The sequence below is a fragment of the Eucyclogobius newberryi genome, unplaced genomic scaffold, assembly GCF_026437365.1.
Source record: "Eucyclogobius newberryi isolate DKJ021-1_F unplaced genomic scaffold, fEucNew1.0.hap1 SCAF_16, whole genome shotgun sequence".
NCBI lineage: Eukaryota > Metazoa > Chordata > Actinopteri > Gobiiformes > Gobiidae > Eucyclogobius > Eucyclogobius newberryi.
Genome location: NW_027315790.1, coordinates 6,585,559 through 6,612,329, shown reverse-complemented (window position 1 = coordinate 6,612,329; position 26,771 = coordinate 6,585,559). Strand labels below are relative to the sequence as shown.

General features: G+C 42.9%; 1 protein-coding gene across 2 annotated transcripts in view; it reads right to left on the bottom strand.

Moving 5' to 3' along the window:
- Nucleotides 1-26,771, bottom strand: part of thrb (thyroid hormone receptor beta) — a 149,264-nt gene that overhangs the window by 47,910 nt on the left and 74,583 nt on the right. Inside the window, exon 2 of one of the 2 annotated variants that reach the window (XM_072447369.1) lies at nt 6,132-6,183. The gene's annotated coding sequence lies outside the window, so the exon portion shown is untranslated. Of the gene's footprint in view, nt 1-6,131; nt 6,184-26,771 lie in introns of those variants that run through there. The other variant, XM_072447370.1, reaches the window with a different exon arrangement.

Below are 26,771 nucleotides of genomic sequence, written 5' to 3'. Positions count from 1 at the left end.
GACATGAGCAACGTATTGTCACAAAAGGAAAACCGAACAATGGGAGTGATACAAAAACAGGCAAGGGAAAAAAGAAGCGAAAAGAAAAACACATAAGAATTCTATCAAAAGTATCTTGTGCGACGACACCAGAGGAAGCGCGTTGTCTGTGGAACATATGCAACATGGAGCCGTCTGAAACATGAAAGACAACGCACTCGCTCTTTGACTTTCATCTTCAAATGTCTCATCTCATTTTTTCTCCAAAAACAACGACATGAACAGAGAGAGGCGCCTGTGTGCACAAGGGAACTGTGCAAAGAACCTCGGGATTTATAATGTTTAAGTATTTGAAGTCAAAGATCAGGCGCCACCTTTACACTGGTTCGCTTTGGGTTGGACGATCCGAAAGTGTCACTGTCTTAAGCGAACCGTACCGGCCCGTTTAAGCGATCCAAAGTGGGCAGTGAGAGGTGCTAGCTTCCATAGTGTTGCTTGAGTGTGAAACAGTGGCGTGCGGTCAGGGCAATAAAGGCAACCAGTGATAAGCCCGTTTCCCCTTGTCTGACCAGCCGTTCCCAACACGTTTTGGCAAACTACTTATCAAAACTGTGTGTGGGTCTGGGGCTCGACCGCTGCGGTTCAATTTCCAGGGCGGAGTTTAGAGCAGAGACAGAACCAATCACATAAACCCAGAAGTGACGCAAAAAACGCGAGACGCTTAACCCGGATATTACGTAGCCCATGTCAACAAGGCGTGTTCCGCGTTATCCGTCCTGAACACAGAAAATGTCTCCTGAATTGCGATGACGCCCTTCGTATAACCGCATCTAACTCACGTTCATCACAGCGAGTAGAGCGGACTTTCCTGATTGTTCAAACCGAAGCGAGAGTCACGAGCCGGGTCACGAGCCGGGTCACGAGCCGGGTCCAGTCTTGAATGTTTTGGAATGGGGGTGGAAAGCGCTACTTCCGTATCTCAGTGTGACGCGTTAAAACCTCCGACTGGGATTGGTCGGTAAATGGATTACCGACGACTTCATTGGCTTTGACTCCGATTCCAGACCCTTATGCATTCGAACAGTCGAACGAATGTGGGCGGGGCTGGCGGGTCTGGCAGGTCAGGCAACGTTTCCCCCTCACTTCTGCAGCTAGAGCTTGACTGAACTCACGGTGTCTGTTACTGGCCGCTACAGGCCGCTGGGCAGTACTGCAGGAAGCTTGGTTCTTCTTCTTTTTTTCTATTTTCCACTAAATATTGTTTAACACCCCTGGTCTGCTTGCCCATCCATAAAAGTCACCGTACGCTACTCGTGTGAGATTATTGTAAAACAGAAGACGACAAAAAGCAGATATGAACGGAACATTTTCCTCACCAAACGCTGATCTTTTGATAAACCGCTGTATTGCCAGTCACGAGCATTTATGAGCCCACATGCTTAGTAAAACATCAGCAGTTTCTTTCCAGCGCATAATACATCTAACAATTTCAATACTCAATGCAGTACATAAAGAGTCTCTAACCAAAGAGCTTTAGCCACATCTCACAGCAAAACAAACTTTACTGAACGGCTTTTAGCGAATCGCTGAGATCGGCCTGATGATTAAAATGTATAATTCAAGAACAATTTAGATTTTGTTTATTAAGAAAGCATGAGTTATGTTTGGGTGATGTCAACGGGTCGACGCTGCGAGCCGGATGAACTGCAACTCGATTGAAAACTGTAATCAATATTTACCACAGCTTCTATCCCATCAAACTAAGTCGTAATTGGAGAAACATGAGAACCTGCATTTTAACAAGCGGTTGGCAGTTAATACGGACTTTTTATGGCGCATCAATTCTTCCGTCCATCTAATCAAAATGTTAATCAAAAGGTTTGGAAAAGTCCTAAAGTTAACCACGGCCTGGTCTGAAAACACTCTGCAATGCTAATCCCAGTGAGCGTGACGTATAAAAGCAGCTGCACAAGGCTTTGCCCGATACGTATCTTACCAAACATGACATTCTGATTAAGAGTTTATTTGGATATGCTGATCGTTACGGGCAGAACTCTCTCAAACTTCATTTACAAAGATGAATCACACTGGACAACGTGAGCCTGACTTCATGGCAACAGTATCGCCACAAGAACAGCAGATGGTGTTTTCATTAAAGAATTCAGCGCTGATAAAAGAATGGAACGGATCCTGACGGCGGTGACTCAGTGCAGTACTTGGATTACAGGAGCACAGGGGCCGATCGGGGCTTGTCACTGTCGTTTAACTGCAGTTGGTGGTCATTGTGGTTGAGTCTAGTTTACACACGACATGTTCTAACGTTGATCCCTCATCAAAAACATACCTGGAGTTGTATTTAGTTTAATTCACACTAGTAAGTCCTCTCCCTCTGAGCCTCAAAAAAACTGCTTTCTGAATTCTTCTGCTGTTTTTAAGTCCATTAATCATCACCAGACTCGTTTTGAGCATTTCTGCATCAAATCCTGTTCATTACAACTGTGTTTTTACATTAGCATGTCAGCAAGCTAGGTTTGTAATTCCCTCTGAAGCCAGTAGATGGATCTCTAACTCAATTCCTGATGGGAGAGACGCCTGATTGGTATAAAGTTTGCCTTTTGTAGAAAAAAATATTTATTTGAAACCAAAGCAGAGGTAGTTTCAAGGCTAATAACTAAAATATTGGTACGTAATATTTGTCCTTTAAAATCAACAATGAATATAGAATAACATGCAAAAACCAACAGATATATAATAACAAAAGGAACAGGTCCTCATTAGTAGATGTTCGTCACGCTGAGGAGGAGCTGACAGTCCAGGGGCCCTTGGCAGCCCATAATGTCTAATAATTATTACAACTGTATCAGCAAAACAAACACTGTCTGATATCTGACTATGAAGCACTGGATAACTTGATTTAGTGTTTTACGACCTCGGCATGAGCTGCAAACAAGAGATCTGATTCCCTTCAATACAAATATGATTTTATTAGAACATGACTAATGAACTTAGCAGAGATTTGATATACTGTAGGTATATGTATATGTAGTATTCATTCAGTGGCAACACAACGTACACAACATACCCATGTGTATTCTCATGTTAAGATGAGCCAAACATAGAAGCATCAGGCACAAAGTATTAACAGATACATACACTTCAATAGACAGCAACTGATCATTTTTAATAGTCAATATAAAGCTGAAAAATAAGGATGGAAGTGTCAGTATCAAAGTATTAATATGTCGATATTGTCTCAAATGTGGATATTGATACTGCAGGGTTCAGATTAAGGATTTTCACTTGTATTGCGGTGCTGCTAAACAATCTGAACACTTTTTCAAATTTGTATAGCAATTTAATGATTGCATAGCAAAATACGAACAATCCATATTTTCCATTGATGTAACAAGATTATCTATTTCAAATGTATTTGTAAATATTCTATTTTTTTAAACCCTAATCTAATATAACCCTTTTAAAACAACATTTTTCAAAATAAAACAGAAATCTTGAAAATAAAATGAATTAACGCCAAGTCAAATGGCCTTATTTACTCATTTGCATTAATCTCATTTACATATTAATTGTCTTTACACTCACAAGTTACATATCACCACCAGAGTCGTCATGACGATGAGCTGTATCAGAGCGACTTCTCTTACACACACAACACGTCCTGGACATGAGTGTTCAAAAGGGGGAGCGCGCCCCGAGCACGCAGGGCCACCGGGAGCGCCGCGTCTCACTAATCTCACATAGTGATGTGTAACACATAGTTATTGTGTAACGCAGTTATTGTCGTGAGATTGGCGAGACGCGGCGCTCGTGAAAGCCCCTCGTCGCTCTGCGTGCGCGGGTGGCTCTTCTTGGCTCCGTGCGCTCTCCTGTTTTCAGACGGGGCGATCGGCGGGACCTCGTAAAGTCAACACAGCGTCCTACATGTGTCATGCCGTTGTTGACGATCGATTGACGAGTGATCAGTACTTTTTTAGGCGCTTTGTTTACACAATTGAACACACATTTTTGTATCGCAAAAGCTGCGATACAAAAACACTTTTTTCAGACGAATGCATCGCATTTGAGAGAAATTGCGTTGCATTTTGCGATGCGATAGCGCTTATTCTGAACCCTGTACTGTTATGCAAATATCAATATTAATTCAAGTTCATTTGAAGGCCAGTCATATTAGGACCATTTCATTACATTGGACTCATCCATCTGTGGCAGGTCTGTTTATCCTGTTCTTTTACACATACATTTATTGAAATTCCTTCACTCATCCAATAGAAATGATTTTTCAAAATGCAAACACAGGAACTATAACTGTGTGTGTGGAGCAGACCAGGAGAGACGTTCAGATGACAGAATATTAGAACGTGACTCACTTAGAGATGTTGGACAAAAGCGTGGTTATATCAGTAGCAACCGTAGCGACAACGTTTAAGCGCTAATGCTAAATGACTGGAGGGCCCTGAAGGTCTCTCAGCTCTGCTCACACCTGATCACTTCTATAACCTGCGGCAGACTGGGAAGGTTTGACAGGTTTTGGAAAGCAAAGGCAGTTTGGTTGTTCAGTGCGCTCGGGAGTTCTCTGAGCATGTAAACGTAGTGTTAAATAAGACGGGCTGTCGAACAATATGAAGGGATTATATTATTTCATGGTATTAGCTTTAACATAGGCGACGTGACGAGAAGACTTTTCATTTATGTGGGTTAAAAACAAAGACAGAAGCAGACATTGCGCCTGTGATAACCGGGAAATGATAATAATCTTAATAATAGAAGTCGCCTCCTCCACATGAACAGCCTACAGCTTGAAAATGCAAATATCTCCAGTCTGACTCTCACTGCGCTTTCTCAGACCTTAATGCTTCTGTTATTGAGGTCGGAATATTTTTACACGTATTCAGGGCTAGTAAATGGACATGAGATCCAACCAAAATGCTTCAGTATTTTAGTGGAATACACTGTGATACTGTGTAATCAGCAAGTCGAGATATATCTGAATGGAAGCTACTGCATGTGTTTCATGTGTTCTAGTTAAACAAGTTCAAAGATCGTTCCAAATTCATCTGTTCTTCCTATTATGGCTTCATACTTTTCTTTTTTTTAATATTACCAGTTAGTATAGTATAGATCTCATTCTGTCCTGTCAATATAAATATTTTTTTCAATATCAATCCTTGTTCAAATGATTATCTTGTTTTTAGGCTAGTTTTAGTATCGATTTATATCTTTGACAACCTTACAAGATATGTAATATAAAAAAGGAAAATCACAAAATATAAGAATTCAGGGGGGTTTGGTCAAAGTAAAACCTCTCAGACACGTCTTTAAACACATTTACTAGTCATTCTAGTTTGTTTATAGAAGATTATGATGGACAATTAGCATTTTTGATGAAAGTAAAATCTTAATTCTTAGCTTTGACTGGACAAATAGTTAGAGAAATGTTGATTCTACAACGGTATTCACCCTTTACCACAAATTATCACAAATTATGCTTTTTGTGAAGCTCAAATACATATCTTAAGCAAAAAAACTGTATTTTCCATTCTTTGTAATATACATTTCTACACTGGAAATTCAACATTTTTGCTAAAAATGCCACGTCAGACCACAAGATTTTACCAAATATTTTGCATATGTCACTTTCTGTCTGGACATGGCAAATAATGATATCGAGGTAATTCTACAATGATTAGTTAGTAAATGAGGGCCAAAATCTATTTAAATCATACAATAGTTATGATTTGACAAATAATTACATCTGACAAACACGTTTATTTTGCTAAATGATTGTTTAAACTGTCATAAACAGGTGTAAGGTATTCTGTTGTACAACTCAACTACTTCTTGTGATTTTTCAACTTTTAATTACATTTTCTTCGCAAACTTCAATCCGACTGATAAAACTATGATCCTTATTTACCACAGGGACTATCTCACCAAACATCATCAGAATTAGAAAAACAAGAGAATCTGTCATATGGGCTTTAGGTTTTTGTAAACTGTGTTAGTATCTCCACTACCCTCCAGCTACCGGTACATTCTTTCCTGAGTGTGTCCGAGTTCTTGTGCGGGCGTGTGAAATGGCCTGTTGGAGTGAGCAGCACTGATCTCAGCTGGAGTTCTGTGCTCAGGAGTCTTACCAGAGAAGAGTGTGGGAGTGACTGAGGGCAGCGCGTGGACAGGCGACAGCACCTGCCAAGAAACAAGACAAATAGAATGGTCAGCGAGGGCAGTCCACCCCTTCTGTCCTCATTACAACTGTACAATACCCACAATGTGGCTGTTGAGTATTACATATTTAGTTATTTAAAGAAAAAAAAGCACGTCTGACACATTTGACGGACATGATGAGGATTTCGAGTGATGAAAACGTCACTGTAGCTACAGCAATTAAGTTCAAAACCAAATATTATATCTCTAAAAATATAAACAGGAAGCTAAACCCATGAATATGAACATTTTTGTGTCTGTTATTATTATTACTTTAATAAAGTATCTATATTGCAATAGAATAATCAACAAAGTTAACCCAAATGTATCAAACTCCTTCCAATACAGCTGTTAAAATGCATGTCCAAAACGATAAAACATGCTTCATTTTGGAATACAAAGCATCCGAGAAGAGTTTTCAACATCTTACTGAAAGGGCTAGATTATATGGTATGTACAGTTTGTTCTCCATAGCAGAATGCCAGGAAATAGTAAGAACAACCTCATCCTGCTCAGATGACATATGCAGCACTGCACACTCCAGTCCCACAGCAGCTCTTACAGAGCTGGAACCTACAGTGGCACATGTGGGTTTACCACCACGACGCTGCGTGGAGTCTGCTTTTCTACAGTTTTGTAGACTTAGGTCCCATCTTGTTGATTGAACTGCTTATTATATTGTTTGTACAGGCATGTCAAAGAGTAGTAAATAAGTTCATGAGCAGAGATATTATATACAGCTTGAAACTGGGAAAGGACATTGCAGCAAACCGCCAAGTGCCCGATTTTAATTCAGTCCCTTTGGCCACCGAGCAGATTATATACATTTATTTATGTATATAATAGAGAAGACAAGTGGACAATATATCATTGCCAACACAGGCTAATCACTTTCAAACGTAATGGCTGCTCTAATCTCGTCACACCCTTCACCAGCAAAAAGTCTTTATACAAATGTTGTTGCAAATGAAGGTCTCTGACTCACTGATGTTCAAGGTTCGGTGTGTGCAGTAAATGGCGACATGATGATGTTTAGTGATGTGTATGGTCTGCTCTGGAGCCAATACACAATATTTGGCTGTTGTTTGTGCATGATAGAGCTGTGACGGAGCAGGACGGGGTGACGGAGCAAGACGGGGTGACGGAGCAGGACGGGGTGACGGAGCAGGACGGGGTGACGGAGCAGGACCGGGTGACGGAGCAGGACCGGGTGACGGAGCAGGACGGGGTGACGGAGCAGGACGGGGTGACGGAGCAGGACCGGGTGACGGAGCAGGACGGGGTGACGGAGCAGGACGGGGTGACGAGGCACTACTGGAGTGACACAACATGGTGGCGGCCTACGACAGGATGGATATGAACCAGTCAGCTTCAACCCACCAAAAAGAGACAGACTCTTTAACGGACAAGGATGACTAACAAACAATGGAAACTGAGGTTAGTCTACTTAGGTTCAAATATACACATGCTCAAATAGAAACCTTTCAGAAATCTAACAATGAACTATCCAACACTGTTCGCTCACTTACTAATCAGATAAACGCAGTCGATTGAAAACAAAAATTAAGTCAATGCTGGATTTACAGGCACGTTCCATGCACAATAACTTGATTTTCACCAGACAACTCCCACAGAGAACACACACCCTGTTAAAAATACCTCAGAAAACACCTCAGAGCATCACATTTCACCGTCTCCACCACTTTACAAAGAACAAACTCGCAAACAAACCTCACTGGCCTGTTGTTCCTCATTTTGAAAAATGTCAACACATATTATTTGTCGATACCAATATTTAAATTTTAAAATCCACAGTAAGGCCCAGAAATCTGTCTTAAGTAGAAGCAAATATCACAAATTAGCTTTTCAATTTGGTGAAATCATAAAAAACGCTTACAAATGTATTTGTGGCACTGAGGACAAATTGGGAAGGATACACGAGTACACGGACTTGGGCAAATATATCATAACAATCGCAGTTTTTATTTGATATTGTCTTTTACAGACATCAACACTCTGATATACTCCGATCCTGCAATCCATATATCGTCCATCCTCAATGACGTTCATTATACTTCTTATACTTTCTTTGTCTTTGCCTGTACGCTATAGTTTGACATAATGAAAAGCTACTAGCGTAGCCACCTGACGTCTCATGCAGCCTTCACTTCACCTGCTCTGAAAGAGTTTGTCTGGGCGTCAAGTCCATGTCACGACGCACTGCTATTCTCTGCTTCTTTAATGTGTTTTGATGAGGAGCGGCACACGCAGACGAAAATGAAACGACAGACAGTCAGACAGACAGACAGGCAGACAGACAGACAGGCAGACAGGCAACCAGGCAGACAGGCAGACAGGCAGGCAGACAGACAGACAGACAGACAGGCAGACAGGCAGCCAAGCAGACAGGCAGACAGGCAGACAGGCAACCAGGCAGACAGACAGACAGGCAACCAGGCAGACAGGCACACAGGCAGACAGACAGGCAGCCAAGCAGACAGGCAGACAGACAGACAGACAGAAAGACAGGCAGACAGGCAGACAGGCAACCAGGCAGACAGGCAGACAGGCAACCAGGCAGACAGGCAGACAGGCAGGCAGACAGACAGACAGACAGACAGACAGGCAACCAGGCAGACAGGCACACAGGCAGACAGACAGGCAGCCAAGCAGACAGGCAGACAGACAGAAAGACAGGCAGACAGGCAGACAGGCAACCAGGCAGACAGGCAGACAGGCAGGCAGACAGACAGACAGGCAGACAGGCAGCCAAGCAGACAGGCAGACAGGCAGACAGGCAACCAGGCAGACAGACAGACAGGCAACCAGGCAGACAGGCACACAGGCAGACAGACAGGCAGCCAAGCAGACAGGCAGACAGACAGACAGACAGAAAGACAGGCAGACAGGCAGACAGGCAACCAGGCAGACAGGCAGACAGGCAGGCAGACAGACAGACAGGCAGACAGGCAGCCAAGCAGACAGGCAGACAGGCAGACAGGCAACCAGGCAGACAGACAGACAGGCAACCAGGCAGACAGGCACACAGGCAGACAGACAGGCAGCCAAGCAGACAGGCAGACAGACAGACAGACAGGCACACAGGCAGACAGACAGACAGACAGGCACACAGGCAGACAGACAGACAGACAGGCACACAGGCAGACAGACAGACAGGCAGACAGGCAGACAGGCACACAGGCAGACAGGCAGCCAAGCAGACAGGCAGACAGACAGACAGACAGGCACACAGGCAGACAGGCAGACAGGCAGCCAGGCAGACAGAAAGACAGGCAGACAGACAGACAGGCAACCAGGCACAGGCAGACAGACAGACAGGCAGACAGGCAGACAGAAAGACAGGCGGACAGGCAGCCAGGCAGACAGAAAGACAGGCAGACAGGCAGACAGGCACACAGGCAGACAGGCAGCCAGGCAGACAGAGTTGGGGATAAAACACCCACGATACTCTGTTGCTATGGTGATGAGAGTTATATTTGACAATGTGACGCACACTTTGAGCCTTCTCTTTCCCATCCTCATCGCTCTAAGTGCAACAAGTTTAAATGATGAAGCCGCTTTCCTTGGCAGATATTAAGGCAGAGTGACAATGGAGCCCGGGGCCTGTTTTGGGCTGTGAGAGACTGTTCATGGACGAGGCATGTGGTCAATTATACCATCCTATCGGACAGGATGTATTCATTTGTGCTCGCGCCAAACTGGCTGTTAGAAGGAAAAAAAACTACAAGAACTGTGTGTCATAAACTGTTACAACCTGGATATTAATGTAACTAGTTAAGGAAGGACCTCCACCAAGTCAACAAAAATGCTAAGAATATGAATAATGCAAAGAATATGTGAAATTCAAAAACAAACCCTCCACACATCTGAAAATGTAAAAAGTAAAACGTATTGACTGACTAAAATGTTACTTAGAACAGTATTTTTACTTTTGTACTTTCCACCGCTGTGTATTGTAGATGATGATGTACAATGATTCCCCAATATAAAAAAAAATATATACAAAGATGGGTAAAGTAACCAAATACAAAGTAGTAGTCCAACAAATGATGTAAGTAAGAGTAAAATGTATTTGGGGAAACTACAGCTCAAACAAGACTAGAGCTGGGAGTATCATAACTAAATTGCTGTTCTAGATATATGTAAATTAGAATATCTAGTATAGCGTTTATAATTAAAACTATTAAACATGAGCTCATTAAGAGATAGAAATGTTTACTATTATTTTCCAAACTAGAATATAAAGTGATATTTCTGCACTTTTATTGGTTTATTTTATGTTCCATTCACATTTTGTGCAAAACTTGAGCCTCAACAAAAACATTTGCCTATGTTTTATCACATTTCAGATGCTTTGTTAGAATATGGTCTGAATATTGTGAACGAGATAATGCAAATAAATATTGAGATACATTATTGAGATCGCTCACCCCTAAGTAAGAGTAATTGTTAGAGATCGGACGTTAAAGCTGGTTTATAATACAAAGTTAACATAATTGGAAGGACAAAAAGTGTATGGATGCACTAATATTGAAGGAGATGGGCAAGATAAATAATGAACACTTTTGTGAACATGCTCACATCAGGTCAGGCTGCTAGATTGTTTCTCCCATTCATTTCTTTTAAACAAATGATTGTATAAAGAGTATAAAGAACAATGTTCCTTGATGCAGTTTATTCTGACTCTGCCACGAGAACAAACACTCTACACTACATCTCTCTGTCACTCACAACTGTGTTTTGACATTCCGTGTTATCTCGGCCTCCTTCCCAGAGTTCCTTTGAATGTGAGTGTTTTCATGTGCGCTGCACGCCAGAACGTGCACCATGTACAAAGCCATAAGCACAGACATCTGTGAGACACAAGACTAGCCTCATAAAAACAAAGATAAGATGAATAAAAAGTGTAAAATCTAACAGGAAATATTGTTCAGACTGAGATTTATGAGGCACTGTGGACTGTCTTCAGCATCGACATTCCATTTGACTTTAAAACCAGGACCTAGAACTCCAACAATGGAAATGATTGATGGATCCCTGTAGAATGTACGGTACTTTTGGCTTCAGAAAAAGTAATTACAAGGATATGGATGATAAAGACTAAGTTCAAGGACTGGACAGAAACCATTTTGGATACAAAGTAAACATAATCAAAGCTAGCTTTCTCCAGACATGCTAATGCTAATGCAGGCACGCAGTTGTAATGAACGCGGTTTAATAAATGCAAGTCTGCTGATGATTTATGGAATTCAAAGTGTGTGAGAATTCAGAGTGTGACTGAAGCGAAATACAACTCCAGGTATGTTTCTGAGGTTGGTTAAAAGCTCAAAAAGTTAATTCTTTAAAACATAATAATTCAATAATGTCACCAATCATAGATGTTAAAACCACAGGCCTAATATTAGTTACAATAAATAGTCTGTTGTCAGCTCACATCAGTTACAACTTTGGAAAGAGGACAGTGAAAGGACTGTGTTTTTTTCCCTTTGATATTTTGACATTTTACCCCAAATGCACCAATCACCCATAGTGCACTGCTGCTCAGTTCTGGTCGCTTTAACATTATCCCGAAAATAAAAAGCACTAGCCAAATGGATCTGTGCCTCTTAATATGCATTTTTTAAATATGCAATGGTTTATCCAGTCCATTAGGGAAAATAAAACATTACTGAAACCTATTAAAATGTACTTCTGGAGGACATCAGCAAAACAGGCTAAACAGATAAAAGTACATCAATTATCGGTGTGATGTTTTTTAAAGCACTTTGTCATTATCTAGTGATATTTACATTTGTTTGTAATTAGTGCCAAACAAAAAAAGTCGAACAAAACGGACTAGAAATTAAATAAAGTTAAGAAGTAGACACTTGAAACTAACTTAAGATAAGATAATCCTTTATTGTCCCACATGGGGAAATTTCATTGATGCAACGCAGGTAGATACAGAAGAGAAAAGAACAGATCGCTTATAGGAAGTTTGAAAAACACCCTCAGTAGAAGATCTCTACTGAGGGTAGAGCTCAGTAGAAGATCTATGGCTACAGATAAAGTATTCCTCTGACATTCAAACAAATGCCAAAACATGTTGAACCCTCTTTTCACTCTGGATGTTTTGCCAGACTAAATGTAGCGGGGCTCTTTTTGAAACATAGGCAGAGTCAAATTCCAAGTGCTCAGGTCGATTTACTGCGATTTACAGTGAGGAAAATACATATATTTACAGCGTTTCCAAGTAGAGATCAACTTTAACTTACGTCTCCTCTAACTATCTAACTACCCCTGTTACCTGCTCTGTGACCGGTGACAGACTGACCCTCAGCACCCCTGTTACCTGCTCTGTGACCGGGGACAGACTGACCCTCAGCACCCCTGTTACCTGCTCTGTGACCGGTGACAGACTGACCCTCTGCACCCCTGTTACCTGCTCTGTGACCGGTGACAGACTGACCCTCTGCACCCCTGTTACCTGCTCTGTGACCGGTGACAGACTGACCCTCTGCACCCCTGTTACCTGCTCTGTGACCGGTGACAGACTGACCCTCAGCACCCCTGTTACCTGCTCCGTGACCGGTGACAGACTGACCCTCAGCACCCCTGTTACCTGCTCTGTGACCGGTGACAGACTGACCCTCAGCACCCCTGTTACCTGCTCTGTGACCGGTGACAGACTGACCCTCTGCACCCCTGTTACCTGCTCCGTGACCGGTGACAGACTGACCCTCAGCACCCCTGTTACCTGCTCTGTGACCGGTGACAGACTGACCCTCAGCACCCCTGTTACCTGCTCTCCCATCCAAGAGCCCCACCCCTTTGTCCTTCACTTGCCCCTCCCACAGAGCAAATTACATGGATAATTTAAACCCAAAATAAATGTAACAAACATGTGTGGTATTTTCCTACAACGTAAGACCTCATTAATTAAACGTTCATCTTCAAAATAACTTAATATAAATATGTAAGGATCTGTCACATCATGGACGTCACATGATCAGCATCAGAGGGGCGCGGCTGCAAGACAAAGTAGGTAAGTATCTGGCGTGTATGATGATTAGAATTAAGCTAACGTGCACAAGCGTGCACCCTCAGCTAATTAGTGTCGGAGGAGAGCGGGGAAAGATGTCCATGATGCGTGTGGTGCGTCCGGCGCGAATGAATGAACGAGTGTGTGTCCGTCACACTAAATGGGCCCCAATTCAAACTGAAGCTGTTTCTGAACCTTGTCTGGACTCTTTGTGACGCTGAGACTCTGTGGCTTTGGCCCATGATTGATAGCGGAAACATGCTCTGCCCAGAGGAAAATCAGATTTTCTGTTGGCAGAATGGTCTGGCAGACAGCAGACTGAGACTGTGTTGGGTTTAGACAATTCACATTTCAAAGTTATGGCCAATATAAGTCAAAATTAGATTTAAAAGTATCAAAAGTTTTGGTGGAATGTCTATAAAAGAATTGTAGGGTTGTTTTTTGGTGTTTGGAGAACAAACTGGTCCTGATTCCCAAATGCTTGATTTGACTGAAAAGAGAGGGTTATACCCTATACCATAGGTTCATATGACCAGGAGCTTGATAGTTTCCCAACTTTTTTAGTGGTTTAAAAACAAGTAATTTCACTTGACCTTGATTTTTTTTTTTTTTAATTAACATTTAATTTATAAATGACAATTATTGACTGAATGAAATCTGAATCCCATTCACGTTTAAAACAGGCTGTTAACATTTTGCATAAAGCACAAAGGGGAAATACATTTAAAGGGCCAGTACCTCATTTTGAACCATGTTAGCTCCGCCCACCTACTCCCTCCTCTCACTCTGCTGTTGAACCATGTCAGAGAAACGATGTCTGCGATAGTCACAGGCAGTTGTTTCCATGGTTCTCATTAGCGACGGGCGATACCAGTTATTTTTTCTTCAATCTGATACCAAGTCATACTATGGCAAGTATCACGATATCGATCCAATACCAATACCAATAACGTTTGTGTTAAAATGCACTAAAACTCTAGTGATCAAGTGATCTAACAATTCAATATATGTGCATTTTAATGGATGATTTTTCGGCGATTTGAGAACGCAGGCGAAAGTGCTCATGCGCACTCCCCCGTGCGGACTGATACAACACACACGTGCGTTTGTTTATTAGCAGCATTTAAGAGACACACTCGCACTCGATAGCTCACTTTAAAGGCCACGCTAATGATTTTCTAAGTCCTTCTGGAGCGGGGAAGACTGTCAGCACGCCTGAGCCTGGGCCAATCACATTTCTACAACTCAAATATCCACCAGAATAAAACACTTCTAAACATTTTGATGACAGTAATTTCATACTTTGCTTTCACTTCCTGTCACCAGCCAATCACAGCCTGCTAACTTTGCTGCCAACATCTCAACCAATGAAATGCATCGATATGTGCTGCAGTATGACCACTAGGGATTAAATCAAATATGTAAGAGTCAATTAAAATACAACTATCACTTATAACAAGGTTAAAAGCACATTACGGTTGATTTAGCATAATATGTCCCCTTTAATATACTCGATGTGCCAAGAACAGATCCATTAGTAGGCCCGAGCCCCAGCAGGCGGAGGGCCTATTGCAACTGTCCGACCAAACATGCGGGCGTATGTTTTTTCTTGTTCTTCTGCTCTTTGAGCTCTAATTTGACCCCCTGAACATGCTCAAAAACTCAACAAACTTTGCCCAAAATTCTGAATTGGTGAAAAATTTAGTTTTTTCTGGGCCATTTCTGCGCCACCGACGAAAGTCAAAATACATTGCGCCTATCGGAGACGCCCCAAGGTCAACTTTGTCGTAGAGCTACGAAATTCGGGACACGCATTCCTCTTGTAAGGACAAAAAATATATATTATTGTGGCCACGCCCCCAGACTTACCCTATGGCTGCCATCTTCCTTTGAAAAAGATAACACGCTGAGTCAGCTATTTTGTTCACGTCAAACTTTAACAAACTCCTAGGGCGTTTTGCCCACCGACTTCAAAATCGGTGTACGTCCTCTAGACAAGTGGGGCATCTAAAGTTATCCACATTTTTGGGATAACTTTTACGGTCTATGTGCGGCGCAGCCGCAAAGTTGGACAACTTATTTTGGGATATTGCAAATTTGAACAAAACAAGTCCGATTAGGACCAAATTTGAACCAGTTGTTAAACTTTCAAGTTTGGACCAGTTTATGGTGACAAAATTGAAATGGACGCGATAGCGCCTCCGACGGAGGGGCCTTTGAATTAACAATGACGGACAAAAATTTGTTTTACGAAAATGTTCAAAACTTGGCCCAAATTCGGTTTTGGCGTCCCGATCAAAAAGCCAATTAGGCATATGCCCTAATTTTTACGGCGTAGCCGTAGCCATGACAGAAAACCTCCCATGTAATCCCTATGGGAAAAATCGCAACATCTCTCTAATATCCACATTTTTACGCTTGGGGGCATCAAAAGTTATCCAAATTTTGATTCTGAGTGATACGGTCTCTGTGCGGTGGTGCCGCAAATATACTGTCACAAATGGGAAAAACGCAAAATCCTTCCGATATTCACATTTACGCTTCACACTTTAACAAACTCCTCCTAGGACGATTGCCCGATCAAGCTCAGATTTGGGGAAATTCATCGACACAAGCGGGGAATCAAAAGTTATCCACATTTTTATTCCAACTGTCACGGTCTCTGTGTGGTGGAGCCGCACATTTGACCGAGATTTGTGTTCATTTGCACTGGTTAAGCACAGCATTGTACATGTCCAATGTGTTGCTGTCTTAGTTCTTAGATAACACACACAATGAGCGCCATTTTAGTTAGCGCCATCTCTGTAAAATGCAGAGAGCAGAGTTCGAAAGCCGGCGGCCCGCGAGGGCCGTTGGATGCCGCTTGCGGCTTTAATTCTCTCTGACTTTGCATTGGGTTAGAGTGTTGGGTTAGAGCGCAGACTCTACCCACCAAAGTTTATCATTCTGTAAACAGTTCCTCTCAATCCCTCACTTGTTTGTGTCTAAGTTTGAATCACAGCCATTTTGTTTCTTTTTCACAACAACAAGGCGGCCTCGTCCTCTCCAGCCTCGTCCTCTCCAGCCTCGTCGGGCAGGGGCGGATAATAAATATCTCTTTGTTGTGAGAGAAGGAGAGATGAGCCTCGGAGCGATATCGGGGAAGCTGTTACAAGTCCCAGTACCTTCTGAGCAGATAAACAGTGTGTTCTGGAGGCAGGGCTAATGATGTCATGAGGGTCCTGAGTGTGTGAGAAAAGAACACACGATCATCGGTGTTCTTGTGTTCACAGAACGTATGGGCTTCATAATAAGACGTGTGAGTGGTGGAAAGGTTAAAGGTTCCTTCTCTCACTGTCATGTTGAACCCTAAACAGAGAAACCTTTGTCTGGGATGGTCACATGGGCAGTGTTAGCCTCATAACTCCTCGCTCACACTACATGAAGTGAACAGTGGCATTTTCCCACACGGTCGCTTATTAACTATTAATGCTACTGGGACTGAAGTAAAAATAGATCACGATCATTCTCCTGAGAATATAGACCAAACCATAAGATTCAGCTCTGCAATATCAAAGTTAATGTCTATATGACAGATTAGACTAAAAATGTTGCCTATTTGTCCCCACTCTGACCATTTTTAAAAATTGTACTTCCTGGTTGGACACGGACAGCAAAAACGACATAGGTAGAGGTAATTCCACAACTGTTACCAAGCAACCATACTGTAAACAAGAGCCAACATCCACATAAATGACAATAGTTATGATTTGACAAACATTAAAATACCATATAACACCTTTATCTAGTTGAATGATTGTTTGAAGTGTGTCAGTTAGGTGGAAACTGTCTCTGTGTTTTCAACGGCACGTCGCACATTGATGACATCACTAAGATATTCTGTTTTAGAACTCAGAACTCCGTGAGCAAACTGCAACCTAACAGAAGTAAAACTGTGATAAACATTTGCCACAGCCACTAAGTCATCATTAGACAACCATGAAAACCTCCAAGAGGACTTTAAAGGTTCAACTGAGCATTCTTCAAAACTACATCCTTCAAAACTACGTCCTTCAAAACTACGTCCTTCAAAACATAACGTCCAGACGCAGCACTTAACCACAGCTCAGCGATGTTCAACCTCTGTAATAATAACCGTGTTTCCCCCAGTAAACAGAGCCATGCCTAAAAGCCAGATCAAGCGCTGCTATCACATGATACCTGCGACACCAAGGACACCACAGCGGGCACCAGCACCCTGTATAGTACACATCCAGTCTTACTTGAACGGCCCACTTCAAAGCTAATTGCACGATTGTGTTAAAATAATGTTATGTCTCCATAGAAACAGCGAGTGACATGTTTTCTGATCACTTTGTTTGTCCTGTTGTGAGCAGAGCGTCCTCCCTCCGCTGTCTGCACGATTCCCTCTGAACGCATCGAGTGCCGCAGTGGAGCCCAGAAGACAACAACAAGCGTTTGTCATTCAAATATATGTCCATCAACTGTCTCTGGATGAAGCCGTGTAACCGCTGTAGTTATGTCACGGTTATGCTACGCTTTAGTTAGCGCGCTGCCATCGTAGCACCACTGCAGCTCCAGTCTGGGTCAAACGAGGACAGCGTTCCTCACGTCTGCAAAGCACCAATGACAGAAACATCCTTATTTATGTCACTTTTTTATTCATTCTGTCTATATTTATCATATCACGTCGTTACCTGTCACTTTAAAACAACTCACTTTAACAACACAGATGGTTTTCAAGAGTTATTCTGCCCATTTTGTGTTTACATCACACTTTTTATTATTATATTTCGAAGAATCTTTATATACTATAGTCTCTCAGTACTTAATATACTGCGATATTTACTGCAATATTTTGAAGAGGCTAACAGAACTGTAGATATACTTTTAAATTTGTGTTCTCACATTCCTTACTGTCATATTCCAATTACGTGCTATTTAGATACTCATTAACAGAATAAGTTACATTAAAACTAAAATGGACATGTCTTCATTTATTTGTCAACCTGTGCTAAAGTAAAAAGCTTAACAAAGACAAAAAAAACAAGACTTAATAAGGAACATTTTTACATTTTATGCTAATCAAATTGCAATATACTTTAATTGTTACATCTCTATTTCTTTTATGTCTGCCTGAAACGTTTCCTCACTGACACTGACAAGATACGATTCAGATTCTGATCAATGACACGGTTGTAGAAACAACATTATTTCCTTATGAATCAGACATATGTAAAGGCTGTGATGGTGGTGCTCCTTCTGAAAAGCGTACAGTTTGTCCTCGTACTGTGCAGCTGCTCCAGTCGGGTCCGGGCGGGTCAAACCGGGACAGTGCGCCTCGGTTATTTTCAAGCAGAAGCGCACGGACTTTAAGAACGCTTTGCGGAAAATTGTACAAAAAGCGATGCTATTCTATTACAGTACAAATGTGTAATGATTGGGTTTGTGTGGAGTGCTACTGCAAACTCTACCAGTGCTTTTCACGTTTAGCGTAACTAAAGGATGCTTAAATGATTACTGTTAGTTAGCGTTGGACGGTGTTGATATCTTGACTTTTTGGGATTCTCACAATAAAAGTATTCAGACGATATTTAACAATGCAACAGGAATGTGCTCAAATGTGCCAGTAAATGACACAATCTGACACATTTCCTGTGTCATTTGGAGTGTCTGACTCATAAAGTGTCTTCTCTCTGCACGCGGCTGCTTTTGGAGTCTAGACAGATAACAAATAATAGATGAATACTAAGTTAGTTGACGACTAGCTGTGATTATGCATTGACTTGTTTCAGCCCTAGAATGGATCTTCAAATGTATCACAAAAATGCAGAAATATCACTTTACACTAGGGCTGAAACCAGCTAATCGCAACTAATTGATTATTGTAACAATAGACAACTCATTTAGTCATTGAATAATCGTTTTCTCACTTTGACAGACTCCAGAACATTCCGTTTGCTGATACGTTGTCACAATGAAATTACTCTATCAATATAATTATCACCATGAGTATTTATATTTATTCTATATTTTACAAAATGACAGTGTGATAGTGCTGCACGTTTGGTGCTTATTAATATGGGTTCATTTCATAGTAAAACGGTGATGTACATGGCAGAATATCATGTGCAATGTATTGATTATCACAAAATCTAAAGCGAAATTGTGATTTTATCGTATTGTGAATGGTATTGAATCATGACGGTGAGGTTTTATGACCCATCGTGAGGTTTTATGACCCAACAGCAACATGAAAGAAGATAAAGTGCAAAATGAGCATTTATAATGAAAACATTTTTGTAAACATATATACTCTATGAAGATTAGAGTCAATATCTATATATATTCTAGTATATATCTCTCTAGCTTCATCCAAGTCAAGTTGTGTCAAATCTCATATTCACATGATTATTGCAACAACTAACTCATTAATTGAAATAATAACTGCTGGAATAAGCAATGATCAGTTTGTTGCTTGCCCGACTTCACAGGACTTTACAGATGACAGTAGAGCTCAGTTTTTACATTTTAATTATTGACAATGATATTGATATTTTGATGTTGCAGCTCTCCAACTATTGCTATATCATCTCATGTTGGCTACCTCTCCCCCTCTCGTATGATCCACGTGCAACGCTTCAATCAGGAGCCTGGACAGCGCAGGAAACGTACGGCTGCTGAGGTCAAGCGAGGACACTGCGGCTGACGCTTGTGTGAGGCTAACACCATAGATCCATGAGCACTACACTAAATATACTCATGCTTTAGTGCCAAACATTTTACCAGATGTTTGCTGATGTTTGATGACAGATACGGAGACAATAGACATTTTTCTTGCATAAGTTTTTTTTTCCCCTTTTTTTCGAAAACGCCAACATTTTGGATTAAACTCAATCCATATTTAGTAGTTAAGTTGGAGCACATTTTCACTATGAGCAATAACATTGGATAATCAGGCTGGGTGGTTTGGGAAGGCGCACGCACAAAGCTCCTGAGCGAGCTGCAGCGCTGCTCCAGCCTGGGTTAAACGAGGACACTGCGCCTCCCGCTCAGCTCCAAGTCACAGCTTACAAATCCTGCTTTTATTTTCACTGTTATTTTCCCATAATGATGTTAGACTCATCAAGAACAATCCAGAAGGTTTCCAGCATCATCGTTTTGTAAGAGTAATATATTTGTCATGGGTAAATTTGATGCTTTCTTTGGAACAAACTGAGCTGTGTGTGTGTGTGTGTGTGTGTAGAAGTGTGTGTGTGTGTGTATGTAGAAGTGTGTGTGTGTGTGTGTATGTAGAAGTGTGTGTGTATGTGTGTCTGTCTGTCTGTCTGTCTGTGTGTGTGTCTGTGTGTGTGTGTTTTTGTGTGTGTGTGTGTGTGTGTGTTTTGTGTGTGTGTGTGTGTGTGTTTTTGTGTGTGTGTGTGTGTGTGTTTTTGTGTGTGTGTGTGTGTGTGTGTGTTTTTGTGTGTGTGTGTGTGTGTGGTTAAGTGCAGGTCAGAAAGAGGGAAATCCTCCACACGTGTTTGGACGTGACTCACTTGTCTTAGATCAGAGATGATAAACGACTTCCTCCGCCGCAGACGAGCGCGTGTGCTTTTGTTTTGATTTGCTGTGTTAAAGTGAAAGTAAAAACCATCAGAGATTCCAAATGTTTATTTGAGCTTGTTTGACTTGAGCAAATGCAGTTCCTCATGTCTGAAATGATGTGAGTTACCCGTGTTTTCCAAAAATGTGCTCATATTTATGATCACCTTTTTATTAGCTGTCTTAGCTACAACGTTTAAGTGCTAAGCAGTGGTCGGTTCAGTGTGTTTACAGTGGGCATGGCACGATAATTGTGATGAATGATAAGTATTAAAATAGCTGACAGTCCAAAGGCAAGGCACGTTTAGTTGTAGAGCACAATTCAAAGTGCTTCACACAAGAGGAAAACATGCATTCAAACCACAGACATGACAGAAATCACAAAACAGATAAAGACAGATTGAGAGCAGAGTGCAAAGAAGATTATTTCAGTCAAATGCACAACTAAACATGTTATGGATATTAATAAGTTTAATGTTATTATTCTGAATAAATTGCTGCTGAGCTTCACAGAACTGAGATTTTATCATCTGTTGGGTCAAATTGTAAAGTGTGGTAAGAAATGATTGTTTTTCTCGACAGAGTTGTTTTTTCCACCTTGGCCAGGTCAATCCTGGTTAATGAATGGCATAAAGAAAGTTGCACGTTCAGACAAACTGTACTTTGTCACTAGAGAAAACAGCGATGTCGGAGAGAACGTTCCAGAAGTGCCTTATTTGTTTGCATTATCTGGTGGTGTAATGACAATGATCAGGGTTATTCTAAATGTAGCAGCAGCGATTATGGTCGACCCCTTTTATCAGGACAAACAACGCTACGGTTTCTTATTTACAGGTAGAATAAAGCGCATTTTTTGTTGAATTCCGCATGCGCAGTTTGTTCCCTCTGTGTTTGAGTCTGGGTCAGACGAGGACACTGCGCCTCGCACTGAGTTTCAGAGACGCTTATACAAATCCTCACGTATTGAAAAATCATAATACACATATACTAACTATTCATATCATATATTTGTACTGTGTCTATAATGAGAGCTAGTAACGTGTACAAATATAGCATTCTGATTTAGTACTTTTGTATTTTTTACCACTATTTCACATAATTATATATTACAGTTGAATATACTAGAAATAAATAAACGAATGCTCAAAATAAGTATCATAAGTTATGTTTTTTTCTAACAACATGCGCAGTTTGTCCTCACCGTGCAGCTTTAGCTCGGGTCAAACCAGGACAATGCGCTTTTTGCTTCACCGTAGCTCACTTTCTCCTCCAACAATTTGCAAATATATTTGTAGCTCGCCCTCCAAAAGGACCTGTTCATTTTTATTCTCTTAAAAACGGGAACGGGAAAGCCTGTAAAAACACGAGCCGTAACGCACACGAGCCGTAACGCACACGAGCCCTTCCCCTCGCAACATCAAAGCGCACAGGCACGCCGAGCCGACAGTCGTGTGGCATCCTGGGTACCGAAATACCCAAAAGAAAGAAAGACAAAAGAGAGAGAGAAAGAGAAATGTGAAATGTGTGGGCGAAGAGGACAACTCAGGACACGGCGGAGGGACTTTAAGGATACTGCAGTGAGCCGTTTGTAGACGAGGGAGGAGGGGATACAACCGAAAAAAAGAAAGGAAAAAAAAGGCTTAGGATGTGAGTTGAAAAAGAGGGAGGGCAGAGGATGGATGAATGCACCAAGCGTTTGCTCCAGAGCTACATCGATGTGATTCGGCAGCGTGTGAAGAAACGTGATCAACAACAGCCTCAATGTAAAAAACGTTTAAATGTATCATAAACGTAGCACAATGGTCTGCTTTTCTGTCTCAAACTAGGCAAGATAAGATACTCAGCATTATATATCCTCGCACTGTTATTTGTTGACGTCTGTTTAGGTTTTTTTTACTTTCAAAAAAATAAAAATCTCTTTAGTCGTTTGTAATATTTTTTTCTATTAATTATTGTATAATTGTTATTGATTACCTCTCTCTCATCAATTAAAAAAAGAAAGAAAACCAAAAACCATGGGGAAAGGTAGAGATGAAAATATCTAACTATATTATCACTGTTGATACTGTTTTGTATTTGTAAAATGAAAATAATACAAAATCAAAAAAGAATAAAAACATTTCATTAATACTTAAATAATAATAATAATTTCATTAATACTTATGATAACACACAAACTTGTGATGCACAGTTGTAAATAGCATGTAGTCTGCACTTGTTTCTGTCTGTTAAGCCTAAACTGTTATGTTCTGTGTTATGTTTATGATTCTTTTATATAACACCCCGCCTTGTCCGTCTGTCTTGCATTAAATAAATAATGAAAAAAATAAACAACAAATGTACGGCATCAGAGGGAAAAGAAAAAAACAAAAACACAAAAATACACTGAACTAAGAACAGTATGTGTGTATTTAAATCAGTAAAAATGTACGAGAAGTTTTTGGCTGAAAATAGTATTATAGAATTTGATTTGTGGCGTACAGCGGGTGGATTTACCGTCACCTCAAATGAACTGCTCGTGTGCAGCAGAACACCCAACACCAGGACTCAGGCCAGAACAGTGTGCAGCAGAACACCCAACACCCAGGACTCAGGCCAGAACAGTGTGCAGCAGAACACCCAACACCAGGACTCAGGACAGAACAGTGTGCAGCAGAACACCCAACACCAGGACTCAGACCAGAACAGTGTGCAGCAGAACACCCAACACCAGGACTCAGACCAGAACAGCGTGTGCAGCAGAACACCCAACACCAGGACTCAGGACAGAACAGTGTGCAGCAGAACACCCAACACCAGGACTGAGGCCAGAACAGTGTGTGCAGCAGAACACCCAACACCAGGACTCAGACCAGAACAGTGTGCAGCAGAACACCCAACACAAGGACTGAGGCCAGAACAGTGTGCAGCAGAACACCCTACACCAGGACTGAGGCCAGAACAGTGTGCAGCAGAACACCCAACACCAGGACTCAGACCAGAACAGTGTGCAGCAGAACACCCAACACCAGGACTCAGGTCAGAACAGTCTGCAGCAGAACACCCAACACCAGGACTCAGGTCAGAACAGTCTGCAGCAGAACACCCAACACCAGGACTCAGACCAGAACAGTGTGCAGCAGAACACCCAACACCAGGACTCAGGTCAGAACAGTCTGCAGCAGAACACCCAACACCAGGACTCAGGACAGAACAGTGTGCAGCAGAACACCCAACACCAAAGACTCAGACCAGAACAGTGTGCAGCAGAACACCCAACACCAGGACTCAGACCAGAACAGTGTGCAGCAGAACACCCAACACCAGGACTGAGGCCAGAACAGTGTGCAGCAGAACAACCAACACCAGGACTCAGACCAGAACAGTGTGCAGCAGAACACCCAACACCAGGACTCAGGTCAGAACAGTCTGCAGCAGAACACCCAACACCAGGACTCAGGTCAGAACAGTCTGCAGCAGAACACCCAACACCAGGACTCAGACCAGAACAGTGTGCAGCAGAAGACCCAACACCAGGACTCAGGACAGAACAGTGTGCAGCAGAACACCCAATACCAAAGACTCAGACCAGAACAGTGTGCAGCAGAACACCCAACACCAGGACTCAGACCAGAACAGTGTGCAGCAGAACACCCAACACCAGGACTCAGACCAGAACAGTGTGCAGCAGAACACCCAACACCAGGACTCAGACCAGAACAGTGTGTGCAGCAGAACACCCAACACCAGGACTCAGGACAGAACAGTGTGCAGCAGAACACCCAACACCCAGGACTCAGGCCAGAACAGTGTGCAGCAGAACACCCAACACCAGGACTCAGACCAGAACAGCGTGTGCAGCAGAACACCCAACACCAGGACTCAGGACAGAACAGTGTGCAGCAGAACACCCAACACCAGGACTGAGGCCAGAACAGTGTGTGCAGCAGAACACCCAACACCAGGACTCAGACCAGAACAGTGTGCAGCAGAACACCCAACACAAGGACTGAGGCCAGAACAGTGTGCAGCAGAACACCCTACACCAGGACTGAGGCCAGAACAGTGTGCAGCAGAACACCCAACACCAGGACTCAGACCAGAACAGTGTGCAGCAGAACACCCAACACCAGGACTCAGGTCAGAACAGTCTGCAGCAGAACACCCAACACCAGGACTCAGGTCAGAACAGTCTGCAGCAGAACACCCAACACCAGGACTCAGACCAGAACAGTGTGCAGCAGAACACCCAACACCAGGACTCAGGACAGAACAGTGTGCAGCAGAACACCCAACACCAAAGACTCAGACCAGAACAGTGTGCAGCAGAACACCCAACACCAGGACTGAGGCCAGAACAGTGTGCAGCAGAACAACCAACACCAGGACTCAGACCAGAACAGTGTGCAGCAGAACACCCAACACCAGGACTCAGACCAGAACAGTGTGCAGCAGAACACCCAACACCAGGACTCAGACCAGAACAGTGTGCAGCAGAACACCCAACACCAGGACTCAGACCAGAACAGTGTGCAGCAGAACACCCAACACCAGGACTCAGACCAGAACAGTGTGTGCAGCAGAACACCCAACACCAGGACTCAGACCAGAACAGTGTGCAGCAGAACACCCAACACCAGGACTCAGACCAGAACAGTGTGTGCAGCAGAACACCCAACACCAGGACTGAGGCCAGAACAGTGTGCAGCAGAACACCCAACACCAGGACTCAGGACAGAACAGTGTGCAGCAGAACACCCAACACCAGGACTGAGGTCAGAACAGTGTGTGCAGCAGAACACCCAACACCAGGACTCAGGTCAGAACAGTGTGCAGCAGAACACCCAACACCAGGACTCAGGTAAGAACAGTGTGCAGCAGAACACCTAACACCAGGACTCAGGCCAGAACAGTGTGCAGCAGAACACCCAACACCAGGACTGAGGCCAGAACAGTGTGTGCAGCAGAACACCCAACACCAGGACTCAGACCAGAACAGTGTGCAGCAGAACACCCAACACCAGGACTGAGGCCAGAACAGTGTGCAGCAGAACACCCAACACCAGGACTGAGGCCAGAACAGTGTGCAGCAGAACACCCAACACCAGGACTCAGGACAGAACAGTGTGCAGCAGAACACCCAACACCAGGACTCAGACCAGAACAGTGTGCAGCAGAACACCCAACACCAGGACTCAGACCAGAACAGTGTGCAGCAGAACACCCAACACCAGGACTCAGACCAGAACAGTGTGTGCAGCAGAACACCCAACACCAGGACTCAGGACAGAACAGTGTGCAGCAGAACACCCAACACCCAGGACTCAGGCCAGAACAGTGTGCAGCAGAACACCCAACACCAGGACTCAGACCAGAACAGCGTGTGCAGCAGAACACCCAACACCAGGACTCAGGACAGAACAGTGTGCAGCAGAACACCCAACACCAGGACTGAGGCCAGAACAGTGTGTGCAGCAGAACACCCAACACCAGGACTCAGACCAGAACAGTGTGCAGCAGAACACCCAACACAAGGACTGAGGCCAGAACAGTGTGCAGCAGAACACCCTACACCAGGACTGAGGCCAGAACAGTGTGCAGCAGAACACCCAACACCAAAGACTCAGACCAGAACAGTGTGCAGCAGAACACCCAACACCAGGACTCAGACCAGAACAGTGTGCAGCAGAACACCCAACACCAGGACTGAGGCCAGAACAGTGTGCAGCAGAACAACCAACACCAGGACTCAGACCAGAACAGTGTGCAGCAGAACACCCAACACCAGGACTCAGACCAGAACAGTGTGCAGCAGAACACCCAACACCAGGACTCAGACCAGAACAGTGTGCAGCAGAACACCCAACACCAGGACTCAGACCAGAACAGTGTGCAGCAGAACACCCAACACCAGGACTCAGACCAGAACAGTGTGTGCAGCAGAACACCCAACACCAGGACTCAG